Below are 15,857 nucleotides of genomic sequence, written 5' to 3' on the forward strand. Positions count from 1 at the left end.
TATTGTTTTACTACATTAAAGGTGGTTTATAAATGCAAGTTGTTGTTGCAGTTAAGGTAATGGAGGGAGTAAATGGAATGGAGGCAAATCAACTTGCACTACTCTTGAGTATTTACACAGTGGGATTAAAAGATGCTATGGCACTATTTGCTAATATTACTACATCCCAGAGTGTTGAAAGAGGTGGCTGTAGAGATAGTAGATGCATTGGTGGTCATCTTCCAAAATTCTATAGATTCTGGAACGGTTCCTGGAGATTGCAAGGAAGCAAATGTAGCCATACTATTTAAGAAAGTAAGGAAAGAGAAAACGGGGAACTACAGATCTGTTAGCCTGACATCAGTAGTAGGAGAAATGCTAGAATCTATTATAAAGGATATGATAACTGGACACTTAGAAAATAATGATATGATTGGGCAGAGTCAACATGAATTTATTAAAGGGAAATCATGTTTGACAAACCTGCTGGAGTTTTTTGAGGATGTAACTAGTAGAATAAATAAGGGGGATCCAGTGGTTGTGGTGTATTTGGATTTTCAGAAGGCTTTTCATAATGACCCACACAAGAGGTTAGTAAGCAAAATAAGAGCCCATGGAATTGGGGGTAATATATGGGCATGGATTGAGAACTGGTTAACAGACAGAAAACAGAGAGTAGGAATAAACGGGTCATTCTCAGGTTGGCAGGCCGTGACTAGTGGGGTACCACAAGGATCAGTGCTTGGGCTCCAGCTATTCACAATGATTTGGGTGTGGGGACTAAATGTAATATTTCCAAGTTTTCTGATGACACAAAATTAGGTGGGAATGTGAGTTCTGAGGAGAATGCAAAGAGTCTTCAAGAGGATTTAGACAGGCTAAGTGAGTGCACAAGAACATAGCAGACAGAATATAATGTGGAAAAATGTTAAGTTATCCACTTTGGTAGGAAAAACAGAAATGCAGAGTATTTCTTAAATGGTGAGAGATTGGGAAGTGTTGATATCTAAAGGGACCTGGGTGTCTGGCAGCAAGCAATTAGGAAGGCAAATGGTATGTTGACCTATATTGCAATATGCTGTCAGACCTGCTGAGTGGTTCCAGCATTTCTTGTTTTTATTTCAGATTTCCAGCATCCGCAGTATTTTGCTTTTATTATATTGCAAGAGGATTTGAATACAGGAGTAAAGAGATCTTGCTGCACGAGAGCCTTGATGAGACCTTACCTGGAGTATTGTGTGTAGTTTTGGTCTCCTTACCTAAAGTAGGATATAATTGGCATAGAGGGAGTGCAACAAAGATTTACCAGATTGATCCCTGGGATGGCAGTATTGTCCTATGAGGAGAGATAGAGGAGACTGGGCCTATATTCTCTAGAGTTTAGAAGAATGAAAGGTGGCGCAGTGGTTAGCACTGCAGCCTCACAGCTCCAATGACCTGGGTTCAGTTCTGGGTACTGCCTGTGTGGAGTTTGCAAGTTCTCCCTGTGACCGTGTGGGTTTCTGCTGGGTGCTCCAGTTTCCTCCCACAGCCAAAGACTTGCAGGTTGATAGGTAAATTGCCCCTAGTATAGGTAGGAGAATTGTGGGGATGTGGTAGGGATTAATGTAGGATTAGTATAAATGGGTGGTTGATGGTCGGCACAGACTCGGTGGGCCGAAGGGCCTGTTTCAATGCTGTATCACTCTATGATTTAATTGAAGCATACAAAATTCTGACAGGGTAGATGCAGAAAGGATGTTTCCCCTGGCTGGGAGGTCTAGAACCAGGGGACACAGTCTCTGAATAAGAGGGAGGCCATTTAGGACTGAGGTGAGGAGGAATTTCTTCACTCAGAGGGTGGTGGACTTTTGGAATTCTCTACCCCATAGGTCTGTGGAGGCTCAGTCATTGAGTGTGTTCAAGAGAGAGTTCGATAGATTTCTAGATATTAAAGATATCAAGGGATATGGGGATAGTGCGGGAAAATGGGGTTGAGGTAGAAGGTCAGCTATGATCTAGTTGAATGGCAAAGCAGGCTCAAGGGGCCAAATGGCCTATTCCTGCTCCTATTTCCTATGTTCATATGTTACTATTTCAAAGAATACCAGGGGAGTTATCTCTGGTGATCTGGACAATATTTGTCCCTCGACCAACTTTTCTAAAACAGATTATCTGGTCATTATCACATTGCTGTTTGTGGGAGCTTGCTGTGCATAAATTGCCTGCCACATTTCCTACATTGTAACAGTGACTGTACTTCAAAAGTACTTCATTAGCTGTAAAGCACTTTGGACTGCCCTGTGATAGTGAATTCGCTATATAAATACATGTCTCATTGATTTGGAAAGTGAGGGATTGAAGAAAGGGAAAGAATAATGTAAAATGTAGAGCAGGACACAGCTTCTCATGCCATTCTTAAGCAGGTAATAAAGTGCTTTTTCACAAACTAATGCCATTTTCTGACACATCATCATCAGGTTGCAACAGAGAGAGAGAGCAAAAGAATCTAATCTGAGTCCAAGTAAATGAGATCCTCATTAGATTGTTAGCTTGTACTCTGGCAAAAGTTCAAAGAGAATGCTTGAGTTCAAAACACATATGGGCTGCAGCTTTTGTAAATTGAAAGAGGGTTAAAAAAAGAAATTATTCACATCACCAACAGTATAATAAAGAGAAAGCTGGCCTCGGGCCTTTAACACTCATATCTGTTCAGTTCCAAACAGCACAGAGGTCAGAGATTGTCCCCTGTATTGCATCATTAGCCCAGACATAATTGACCCTTGTTTCTGATTAACAAGATTCCACTCTTAAGTTTTATATTTGGATTGACTTTACTTCAAATGGATGCAGATTAAAATTGGTGAAAATCTTATCTTGTAAACCCATTCTCAGTTGACCCATTTGTACCTTCTTTGTGGGGGGGGGGGGGGCGCGGGGGGTGGTAGTGGTGGGTAGGCAGAATCTGAATGAGCATATGGGCTGTGTGCAACTGCTTGATGGGGCCACAAGCTGCTAAAAGCCCATTCCGAAAACCCACAAAGAGCAACAACCTAATTCTATAATATTGCCTCTGCAAATAAGCATTTCTCTGACTCAACCAAACACTCCAGCAGAGAAATCTGAGCATGTGGTGGTCCCAAAAAACAATGTACTGTCCTGGTTAGTGTGAAGTAAACTGTGCAGTGCCTACCTGTTCCAACCACCTGTGCACTATCCTCTAAGCGTGAGGCACAAATGTAGTCACTTCATAAAGTATGTGGATGGACTTTTTTCTCTATATTTAAAAAAATGACTGCAATTGCTCATATACTTGCATGAACCTCCCTGTTAAATTGTGGCAAGGTTAGGTTTACATGAATTTAAAAAAATACAATTTCAACTGTAGCTAACAGGCAATATATCTTTAATAAAACAGTGTTTACATCCTTGTTACATGCCTGTTTATCTCAAATGATTTGAACATAACATTGGACATGATATTTTGCCATCAGATGCGTATAGACTGTTCTGGAAGACAAATAGACCATGTGTAAAAGTGTACAGATTGGTAGTTGCACTGTTACCTCTGGGGAGATCTCTTTACTTAACAGGAATCCAACACCAATATAGACAGATAAATGATCTCCCAAAATCAGGGATTTTTAAGTAATTGATTAACCCCAGCATGACTCTGCATGTTCCTACTAGATGACCCTTAAAAACTTCATATGCTATACCTTTTAAGTTTCCAATCTCTTCAGAAAGATTGTGGATCATCCATGCTTGCCGTGCTGAAGGGAGATCTCCTGAATCCAAAGAGATGGAAGTTATGATACAGCTCTGGTTAGATTACATTTAGAATACTGCATTCAGTTTCGGGCAGCACACCTTGGAAAGGATATATTAGCCTTGGAGTGGGTGCAGTGCAGATTCACCAGAGTGATACTGGAGCTAAAAGGGTTAAATTATAAGGATAGGTTCCATAGACAAGGCTTGTATTCCTCTGAGAATAGAAGATTAATGGATGATCTAATTAAGGTGTTTCAGATATTTGAAGGAGTTAGTAGGATAGATAGAGAGAAAGTATTGCCCCTGGTGGAGAGGTCCAGAACAAGGGTGCATAACCTTAAATTTTGAGCCGGGCCATTCAGGGCTGATGTCAGGAAGCACTTCTTCACACAAAGGGTAGTTGAAATCTTGAACTCTCATCCCCAAAAAGCTGTTGAGGTTAGGTCAATTGGGAATTTCAAAACTAGGATTAATAGATTTTTTTGTTAGGTATTGGGCTTTACGGAACCAAGGCGCAGATGGAGTTAAGATACAGATCAGCTATGATCTAATTAAATAGTGGAACAGGCTTGAGGGACTGAATGGCTTAATCTTATTCGTCTGTTCCTATCCCTTCCTATGTTCCACTGCACATTACTCTGCCTAAAGCAGTGCAGTCGGAAAATTTGCATGGAACCCGAGGGGGTTGGGGGGCGGGCATGGGGGTTGCTGGTGTGGGGGTCGGGGGTGAGTTCAAGCTGGCATGAGTTACTGGCAATCTTCCAGGGTAAGTGTGAAGACTCAAAAGCTGTAAGGGTAAACTTTGCAATTGCCTCAAAGATCATGTGACTCACCTATAGCACTGGTACTGGCACAGAGTAATAGGAGTAGCTATATTCCTCCAGAAACATAGTTGTGAGGATCTATTCATGTTCCCTGAAAGCACTGATCAATTGCTGGAGCTGGGTGGAAGGAAGCTCTCTGTCGTGCAGTGAGAACCCTAGTGGTCCAGGGATGATGTTATTTGGTGAAACAGGGAAGCTGTCTGGCTGTGCGGTCTAGAACCAGTGGGCACTGTCTCAAAATAAGAGGGAGGCCATTTTATGACTGAGATGAGCAGGAATTTCTTCATTCAGAGAGTGGTGAATCTTTGGAATTCTCTATCCCAGAGGGCTGTGGAGGTTCAGGCATTGAGTATATTCAAGACTGAGATTGACAGATTTCTAAGTATTAAAGATACCAAGGGATATGGGGATAGTGCGGGAAAATGGCATTGAGGTAAATGATCAGCTATGATCTGGTTGAATGGCGGAGCAGGCTTGAGGGTCTGAATGGCCTACTCCTGCTCCTATTTCCTATGCTCCTATGTCACCGACAGCACAAACTGCAGATTGTTGAAGTTCATGTACCTGGCCATCAGTCATACCTTCTTTCATCAGTAAGAAACCTGAATGAAGAGCCAAGTCCTACAATGTGGGCACCATCAGGGACAAAATAGGTTTGTAGTCAAGACAAGGTAAATGAAGAAATATACATTATATGATGCCTAGCTTGGGTTTTACATGCCTGAAGAGGAGGAATGGAATATTGAAGGAGGTAAGGTTTGAAGAATCTCGGAGAAAATGAGCAGGAATAGGAGAAAGTACACTGAATCTAGACTTAAGCTGAATGAGGATGTAGAGAAGAGGATAAGAACCTGGCACGATATATTAAAGCCTAGGAAGGTTAGAGGAAAGTTCACAGCAACATTGACCATAGTATTGATAAAAATAAAAAAAGGCTAGAAAGGATACAATAAAGGGAGACAGATTGGAAAAGAGAGGTGAGAGAAGGATCTGCTTATCAGATGACAGATTTTTCTTCTTGAACTTGGCACATTCTGATGAAACAGATATAGACTACAAGACAGGATTGGTTTAACCAATAAACCACAGAGTGACGTGTGGGCCCAACTCGCTCTGTGGTTTATATTTTCAATGAGGCACCAGTCCTGTCACGTATCTAGTTCTTAGTACTTTTAAAACCTAAGAAAACCACATCGAAAGAGTTTGCATTTCCGGCAGATGCAGTGTGTCTGCAACCACTTACATCACGTGTAACGGAGCTGGGTTTTTGGAACAGGTGTTCTGGGAACTAAACCTGGTTGAAAAACTCCCCGAACGGTACTGGTCCTAACCCCTTAACACCTGTTGACCTTAATTCAGCTCCCGAATGCTCAGTAATTCTCCTGAATCTTCTCACCCTATTTAGTGTTTACCGTAAACATTGAAACAGGTTGAATGAACTGATATTTTACAAAATAGACAATAAAGTTGATCATAATTTTTTTAATGGTGTTGCTGATGGAGAGATGCATTATTTCTTAACAGCTTTACCAAAGCTTAAATTTAATAGCGGAATTGTCCACTGGCTCAAGTGAAGCATTAACATGGAGCATGGACTGGTTGAGTTGAATGGTCTGTTTCTGAACTGTAAATTCTATGTAACTGGAAGGTAAAGAGGTTCCATAGAAAACAACCGTACAAGTGCTGGATTTCACAGCATCAGATGGTAGACCTTGACTTTGTACAATCATGTAAAATGAGTGCTCGTTAATCGGCAACACCCTTTGCATCGCTCCATCTCTCCAGATTGCTATTTCCATCAACTGGAGATAAAAATCGGGACAGATGTAAAATGGGCTGCCAGCTTGCCTCAGCCAGTCTTACACAAAAGTCAAGGCCTACTCCCGGGAGACAAGACTTACAGAATTGTGTGAACTCATGGCAGTTTCGACACAAGATTACTTCAGGGCAAAGGAATGTTGGTTCATCAAAAACAAATTCAGCCTCTTTCACATTGTGAACTGCACCCTTTAATTTGCAACCCGATGGTTGGCGTTGCTACAATGAAGTTAATACAATGTCATAAAATGGAGTATTGTCCACTTGCCTGGGTGAGTGCAGCTCCAACAACACTCAAGAAGCTCAACACCATCTGGGACAAAGCAGCCAACTTGATTGGCACTCCATACACTACATTCAACATTCACTCCCTCCACCACCAGCGCACGGTGGCAGCATTGTGTACCATCTACAAGATGCACTGCAGCAACTTTCCAAGGTTCTTTAGACAGCACCTACGAAACCTGCAATCTTTACCACCTAGAATAACAAGGGCAGCAGATGCATGGGAACACCACCACCTGCAAGTTCCCCTCCAAGTCTCACACCATCCTGACTTGCAACGATATTGGCATTCCTTCAGTGTCGCTGGGTCAAAAACTTGGAACTCCCTTCCTAACAGCACTTTGGTGTACTTTCATCACTTGGACGACAGCGGTTCAAGGAGGCAGCTCATGACCACTAACATCAAAGGAAATGCAGCTGCATTTTTGGAACAGCTGTTCTGGGACCTAAACCTGGTTGAAACATTCCCCCAACAGTACTGCTCCAAACCCCTTAACACCCACTGACCTTAATTCAGCTCCAGCATGTCTTCTCAGGGGCAATTAGGGATAGGCAATAATTGCTGGCCTGGTCAGCAACACCCTCATCCCATGCATGAATTAAAAGAACAACGGCAGGAGTATTTTTGCATTTATGTGGCACTTTCCATGACCACCAGATGCCTTTAAGTGCTTTACAGACAAGTACTTCTGAAGTGTAATCTCTGTTGCAATGTAGGAAATGCAGCAGCCAATTTGCGCACAGCAAGCTCCCACAAACAGCAATGAGGAAATGAACAAATAATTTGTTTCTGTGTTGTTGATTGAGGGATAAATATTGACCAGGACACTGGGGATAACCCCCCTGCTCTTTGACATCACTTGTATCCTGTCCTGCTCCAACATCTGAACTTAAGCATTTTCCAGCTGGGGTCACTGGACAGGGATCAGAAGCAATAAACACTGCCTCAATCCCCCCTCCACTTTCCCCACCCACTTCGCTAAAGCTAAGTGTAGAACCTTGTCCACCATCTTAGCTGGCATGAATCACTTTGTTTAATAGACCACTTTCTATGTCTAAATTTAAATATTCCCCTCCGACCCCCAACAACCCCAATATTGTTTGACAAGAGACAAAAGCGCAAGGGGAGAGCCAACTGTGTAACAGCCCCGACAAACAAATTTTTCTGCAGCACCTGTGGAAGAGCCTGTCACTCTAGAATTGGCCTTTATAGCCACTCCAGGCGCTGCTCCACAAACCACTGACAACCTCCAGGCGCTTACCCATTGTCTCTCATGATAAGGAGGCCAAAGAAGAAGAAGAAGAAGAAGATAATGACTGTGAGCTCTGGCTGATAGTTCCCTCCTAAACCAGAAGTGGTACTGAGGCCAATTGTAGCACCCTGCCGCCTATCCAGCTGAGATGGGCTGTCTCAGTATAGACCAGTGTCTCGACTTGGACTTTCCTCATCCTTACTCTCATGTTTCTTTTCCCAACTGAACCATGGAGGGAGCCCTGTTAATATATTTTTTAATAACTAGTTCACTGGTTCTTCGAAGTGTGTAGTCATGCAAAAGTGCATAGAGGAATAACCACTTGAAATTGTTTGGAGGTTGATGTAATGTGACAACCCCCCCACCTCCCCCACAACCACCTTCCTGATAATATAGGACAGTGTGAGGTTAGCTGGACCCAGGTGAACTCTTCGTTGAACACATTCACATTTACTATCAATTGCCTCTGACCCAGTTGTTAACCTTAAATCAGATAGAAGGTATAGGAGAAACGAATGTTGCTGAATTGTCATATAGTCCTTATCATTACAAAGAGAAACACATGTACATTTAACTTTGCCGGTCAGTCTCCCATGTCACTGTTTTTTTATGGTCTTGAATTACTGGTTGAAAGCAGCCTGGGAGCAGCCATTTTAAGAGTGTGTCATCAGGAATAGGATAGAGATACAAATCAACCCAGAGGACAAGTCAAATCAGCAACGTGGAAGTTAGAGTAAGAGTTAGATTAGATTTAAAATATCCTATTGGATAGACTATATGTTTTACTATTTGATTGGATGTTAGTTCCAAGTTTACCCAATAAAAAATAACAATCTATCCGATAGGATATTGTAAATCTAAACCAACAGGTGATGTAATTGGGACTGTGCCTTCCACTTTGCTGGTTTGACCTATTGCGTGGATTAAGTTGAAGACTGGATGGAATCAGTGGTTGACTCTTCAGACAGGATTTTCCTGCAGGATTCAGAACCCTGTCGTCAGGCTCAAATGGGGGTCAGAAGCCCGCATTGGGTTGGATTTTACAGGGCCCCTTACTTCGGGCTCTGTGGCAGGGGATGCCAGAAGATCATTCCAGCAGCAGCCCACTACGGAGCCTGATGCCAGGAGGGCCAGGTCCGATCTTCCGGTGGCGGCAAGGGTCCGTGGCACTCCCCCTGCCCCTGGGTGATGGGACCTGGATTAACACACGTTAATTTTTTTTATCCGTTTACGAGATGTGGGCGTCGCCGGCTAGGCCAGCATTTATTGCCCATCCCTAATTGCTCTTGAGAAGGTGGTGGTGAGCTGCCTTCTTGAACTGCTGCAGTCCTTGGGGTGCAGGTGCACCAACAGTGCTGTTAGGAAGAGAGTTCCAGAATTTTGACCCAGCGACAGTGAAGGAACAGTGACATACTTCCAAGTCAGGATGGTGTGTGGCTTGGAAGGGGAACTTGCCGGTGTTGGTGATCCTATGCATCTGCTGTCATTGTCCTTCTAGGTGGTAGAAGTCGTGGGTTTGGAAGTGCTGTCGAAGGAGCCTTGGTGCGTTGCTGCAGTGCATCTTGTAGATGGTACACACTGCTGCCACTGTGCATTGGTGGTGAAGGCAGAGAATGTTGAAGGTGGTGAATGGGGTGCCAATCAAGTGGGCTGCTTTGTCCTGGATGTTGTCGAGCTTCTTAAATGTTGTTGGAGCTGCACCCATTCAGGCAAGTGGAGATAATTCCATTACACTCCTGACTTGTGCCTTGTAGATGGTGGACAGGCATTGGGGAGTCAGGAGGTGAGTTACTCATTGCAGAATTCCCAGCCTCTGACCTGCTCCTGTAGCCACAATATTTATGTGGCTGGTTCAGTTCAGCTTCTGGTCAATGGTGACCCCCAGGATGTTGATAATGGGGTATTCAGCGATAGTAATGTCATTGAACGTCAAGGGGAGATGGTTAGATTCTCCCTTGTTGGAGATGGTCATTGCCTGGCACTTGTGTGGCATGAATGTTACTTGCCACTTATCAGCCCAAGCCTGGATGTTGTCCAGGTCTTGCTGCATCTGAACACAAGCCATGAGGTTACAGATTGTGGTTGAATACAATTCTGCTGCTGCTGATGGCCCACAGCACCGCATGGATGCCCAGTTTTGAGTTGCTAGATCTGTGTGAAATCTATCCCATTTAGCACGGTGGCAGTGCCACACAACACGATGTTGGGTATCCTTAGTGTGAAGACAGGACTTCATCTCCACAAGGACTGTGCAGTGGTCACTCCTACCAATACTATTATGGACAGATTATAAATCTGCAACAGGTAGATTAGTGAGGACAAGGTCAAATAGGTTTTTCCCTCTTTTTGGTTCCCTCACCACCTGCCGCAGACCAGGTCTAGCAGCTATGTCCTTCACGATTCAGCCAGCCTGGTTAGTAGTGGTGCTACCGAGCCACTCTTGGTGATGGACATTGAAATCCCCCACCCAGAGTACATTTTGTGCCCTTGCTACCCTCAGTGCTTCTTCCAATTGGTGTTCAACATGGAGAAGCATTGATTCATCAGCCGAGGAGTTGGGAGGTGGGGGGGGATCGGTGGTGGAGTAGGTGCCCCAAGGCACTTTACCTGAGCATTATCAGACCAAATTTGGCACCCAGCCACATAAGGAGATAGTCGGACAGGTGACCGAAAAGCTTGGCCAAGAGATAGACTTTAAAGTGTATCAGAAAGGAGGATAAAGAGGTGGAGAGGAGGAAACATTTAGGGGGATTTACAGATCTAAAAGGGCCTTGGCAAAAGAAAAGGTTCTTCATAAAGGATGTGATTTATTATCACTCAAGAAAGGAGCCCACTGCCTCCAAGGAATTGTTAAAAATTATAGTAGTCAGCTAGCAAATCACACTCGGAATGGAAGTAGGATGTTGCAGGGTCTGTTAAAAGACATGTCACTAGACTACTTGCCCTATGGTTGGTCTGCATTCTCGTATTGAGTTTTCTAAGTGCCCACATGAGCCTCATTTCCCACAAATGAGTTCCTTTCAAATTTAATCCAACTTGACATCTATGCATTGTTTCAACAGACTGACCAGTAGATCCTGTAGGCCCAGTTTTCAAGTAGACAAGCATTCTCGTTTATTGATCAACTTAAAAGAATCTGACTCAGAAATATTATCTATATCCTTCCGGTTTGCACGGTCGTCAACATTTTGTCTCCTGGTTGTGTGCCCTTGAAAGGGTTGTCATCATTTATCTGAAAAGTTGACTAGTTCTGGAGTTCCCCATTATTTGCTGTCTGAATGAACCGAGAGGGAGACCACAGATAAGAAGCTACTTGTGGCTTAGTATGAATTACTGTATACTTATTGCATTTTTGTGTGCCGTATTGAAGTTTCAATATACTTGAACTGGAAATTATTTAAAGGTGCATTCCATTAGATGGGAATCCAAATTCAACTGAATTGGGAAGGGGTCAAAGTGAAGGGTAAAATAGGTACATCAGAACTGGCTCCCAAGTCTTCCAACTATATGCTGAACAACATCAAAAAACCCAGCAGAATATAGTTGGGTTTCTTTCAGTTCCGTTTGTACTTTTGGCACTTTGATGCATAATTTTTGAATTGTGACAAATGTGTGTGAAAAACAAGCCATTAATCTCTGATCATTATCAAATCCCAAGGCTTTTTATCAATATATAAAGAGCAAGAGGGTAACCAGGGAAAGGGTTGGCCCACTCAAGGACAGAGATGGGAATCTATGCGTGGAGCCAGAGGAAATGGGCGAGGTGCTAAATGAGTACTTTGCATCAGCATTCACCAAGGAGAAGGACTTGGTGGATGATGAGCCTAGGGAAGGGAGTGCAGATAGTCTCAGTCATCTCATTATCAAAAAGGAGGGTGTTGGGTGTCTTGCAAAGCATTAAGGTAGATAAGTCCCCAGGGCCTGATGGGATCTACCTGAGAATACTGAGGGAGGCAAGGGAAGAAATTGCTGGGGCCTTGACAGAAATCTTTGCATCCTCATTGGCTACAGGTGAGGTCCCAGAGGACTGGAGAATAGCCAATGTTGTTCCTTTGTTTAAGAAGGGTGGCAAGGATAATCCAGGAAATTGTAGGCCGGTGAGCCTTATGTTAGTGGTAGGGAAACTATTAGAGAGGATTATTCAGGACAGGATTTACTCCCATTTGGAAACAAACGAACCTATTAGCGAGAGACAGCATGGTTTTGTGAAGGGGAGGTTGTGTCTTACTAATTTGATTGAGTTTTTTGAGGAAGTGACGAAGATGATTGATGAGGGAAGGGCGGTGGATGTTGTCTATATGGACTTTAGTAAAGCCTTTGATAAGGTCCCGCATGGCAGACTGATACAAAAGGTGAAGTCACACGGGATCAGAGGTGAGCTGGCAAGATGGATACAGAACTGGCTCAGTCACAGAAGACAGAGGGTAACAGTGGATGGGTGTTTTTCTGAATGGCGGGATGTGACTAGTGGTGTTCCGCAGGGATCAGTGCTGGGACCTTTGCTGTTTGTAGTATATATAAATGATTTGGAGGAAAATGTAGCTGGTCTGATTAGTAAGTTTGCGGACGACACAAAGGTTGGTGGAGTTGCGGATAATGATGAGGATTGTCAGAGGATACAGCAGGATATAGATCGGTTGGAGACTTGGGCGGAGAAATGGCAGATGGAGTTTAATCCGGACAAATGTGAGGTAATGCATTTTGGAAGGTCTAATGCAGGTTGGAGGTATACAGTAAATGGCAGAACCCTTAGGAGTATTGACAGGCAGAGAGATCTGGGCGTACAGGTCCACAGGTCACTGAAAGTGGCAACGCAGGTGGATACGGTAGTCAAGAAGGCATTCGGCATACTTGCCTTCATCGGTCGGGGCATAGAGTATAAAATTTGGCAAGTCATGTTGCAGCTGTACAGAACCTCAGTTAGGCCACACTTAGAATATTGTGTGCAATTCTGGTCGCCACACTACCAGAAGGACGTGGAGGTTTTGGAGAGGGTACAGAGGAGGTTTACCAGGATGGTGCCTGGTCTGGAGGGCATTAGCTATGAGGAGAGGTCGGATAAACTCGGATTGTTTTCACTGGAACAATGGAGGTGGAGGGGCGACATGATAGAGGTTTACAAAGTTATGAGTGGCATGGACAGAGTGGATAGTCAGAAGCTTTTTCCCAGGGTGGAAGAGTCAGTTACTAGGGGACATAGGTTTAAGGTGCGAGGGGCAAAGTTTAGAGGGGATGTGCGAGGCAAGTTTTTTACACAGAGGGTGTGAGTGCCTGGAACTTGCTGCCAGGGGAGGTGGTGCAAGCAGATACGATAGTGACGTTTAAGAGACATCTTGACAAATATATGAATAGGAAGGGAATAGAGGGATATGGGCCCCGGAAGTGCAGAAGGTGTTAGTTTCAGCAGGCATCAAGATTGGCGCAGGCTTGGAGGGCCGAATGGCCTGTTCCTGTGCTGTACTGTTCTTTGTTCTTTGTTCTTTGTTGCTGTTGGTGGGACCTTGCTGTGTGCAATTTGGCTGTTATACTTTTACAGTACATTAGTGACTACGCTTCAAAAGTACTTCATTGGCTGTAAAGCACTTTGGGCCATCTTGATATCATGAAAAATATTATCTGTATCTTTGATTATGCATATATATTCACACTCTAGTCAATCAAAGGTGGCATTACTCACAGTAAGACTGAAGATGAGCTGTTCTTAAAGGCAGGAAAATTACTCTTTGTAGTTTAGAATCCAGGGATGTGTCCATTTTCATGTTGGAAGGTAATTGCTCTGCATTCTTGAAGTGAACAGTAGGTTCACTTAGAGTTCAGCTTGTAGATGAGAACCCTAGCTTTGAATGTTTGACAAGCCAATTAAGAATGTATCAATATTTCAGAAACTTAGGGAATTTTATCCTGGTGGCGGGGGTCTCGACAACATGAGAAACCGGTGCTGAGATTCCCTCGTTGCCTCCTTTCCAGAAGGCCCACCGAATTTAGTGCCGATCAGGCACTTAAGTGGCCTTCCATAGGATCTAGGACCCCATCACCATAAAACCCACCCATGGGGAGCTGCCGGCCACTCAGAGGCCAGCAACACTGCGTCACCGCAGAGGTGGTAGCTGCTGCTGGAGGTGACCGTCCTGGAGGCCGAGGAGTGTCGCTGGCGCCAAGCCTCAGGTAGGTCAGGGAAGGAAGAATCTTGGGGGTGGGGGGGTCACGGGTGGGGGAAGTGGGGTCGGTAGCAACGGCAGAGAAGTGGCCCTCGGTGGGCACCTGCCTTCCTGATGTGGGTCCCTCATTCAGGTACTAGGTGCCTTTGAATGAGGCTCCTCCCCCCCCCCCCCCCCCCCCACCTCCCGTGGTGCCGGGAAACAACCCGCATAGTTTTCTGTGGTGTGCTTCCCTTATGACGACAGGGCCGCCCGCTGCATGGCTAATTGCAGCTGTGGTGGGAAAAGTCCCTTAATTGGTGACAGGCTGGGGAGGCTCTTCAGAGGCCTTCCAGCCCCAGACTAAACTTGGGCGGAGACAGGATGGTGGCGGGTACCCCCACCCTCCACCACCATCCCACTGGATTGTATGCTATCACCGTCTCCAAACCCACCACAGGGGAGTGTGTAAAATTCCCCCCTATATATTCTTGGAGAGAGAGAGAGAAGGAGCTCAAGCACAGCATCTTAACATATATGCATCGAAAAGAAAGAGAGTCAAATTCTTGGAACTGTCCAGTTCTTTTTGGATAATAAAAACAGAAATGCTGGAAATGCTCAGCAGGTCAGGCAGCATGTGTGGAGGAAGAATCAGAGTTAACATTTTGGATTGGTGGCCCTTCGTCAGAACTGGGAGTGCTTAGAGATGGAATGGCGTTTAAGTCAAGCAGGGAAAGGGGGAGGGAAGAAAAGATAAACCAGGAAGGTCTGTGATAAGTTGGAAGGCAGAGGAGGTTAAATGACAAAAGGGATGACAGTAAAAGGCAAAACGAGATAGTAATGGGACAAGTAAAGAAACAAAAGATGTGTCTAGAGGAGGTGTGAATGTGAAAAGCAGAATCATCATCAACAGCTGCCATTCAAAAAAGATGGGAGCAGAGATAATGATCTGCAATTGAAATTCTATTCCTAATATTACAGGAACTGATGGTAAGCTTAATAAAAATATAAAAAAGGAAAATAAATAATTGAATAAAATAATTAAGTAGTCAATTAAAACACATTAAGGATGGCAGGACAGATGATATGTCATGGCTACAGCATGTGGGAGCTCCTGGATGTCAGTGTAATCCAGGGCAAGCACGTCTGCAGTAAGTGGTTGTGACTCAAGGAGCTTTGGCTCAGAGTCAGCTGGAGGCCGAGCTGCAGACACTGCAACACATCAGGGAGGGGGAAAGTTACCCGGACACTTTGTACCAGGAGGCTGTCACACCCCTAAGGTTAGGGTCTTCTGGTTTGGTCAGTGGTCAAGGACAGGAGAGTGTGGCTGCAGCTGAGGCAGGGAAGGGGACCCAGAGGACAGGAGTGTAGGACTCTCAGCCTTTATGATTGTCCAATAGGTTTGAGGTTCTTTCAGCTTGTTTGGATAAGAGTGGAGGATGCAGGGTGGATGAGCTAACTGACCATGGCACTTTGGTGCAGGAATCCATTCAAGTTGGGGGAGCAAAAAGGAAAGTAGTGGTAATAGGGAGCAGTATATTGAGGGGGATTGACACTGTTCTGTGCAGCAAAGAACGAGAGTCCAGAAGGCTGTGTTGCCTGCCCAGTGCCAGGGTCCGGGACGTCTGATCAGGGCTGGAGAGGAATGTACAGTGGAAAGGGGAGGATCCAATCATCGTGTTCCATTTAGGTACCAACAACATAGGCAGGACAAGGAAAGAGGTTCTGCATAGTATGTATGACAAACTAGGCACCAAATTAAGAAGCAGAACCTCAAAATTAATAATCTCTGGATTATTACCTGAGCCGCG

Source organism: Heterodontus francisci, chromosome 17 (assembly GCF_036365525.1).
Source record: "Heterodontus francisci isolate sHetFra1 chromosome 17, sHetFra1.hap1, whole genome shotgun sequence".
Taxonomy (NCBI): Eukaryota; Metazoa; Chordata; class Chondrichthyes; order Heterodontiformes; family Heterodontidae; genus Heterodontus; species Heterodontus francisci.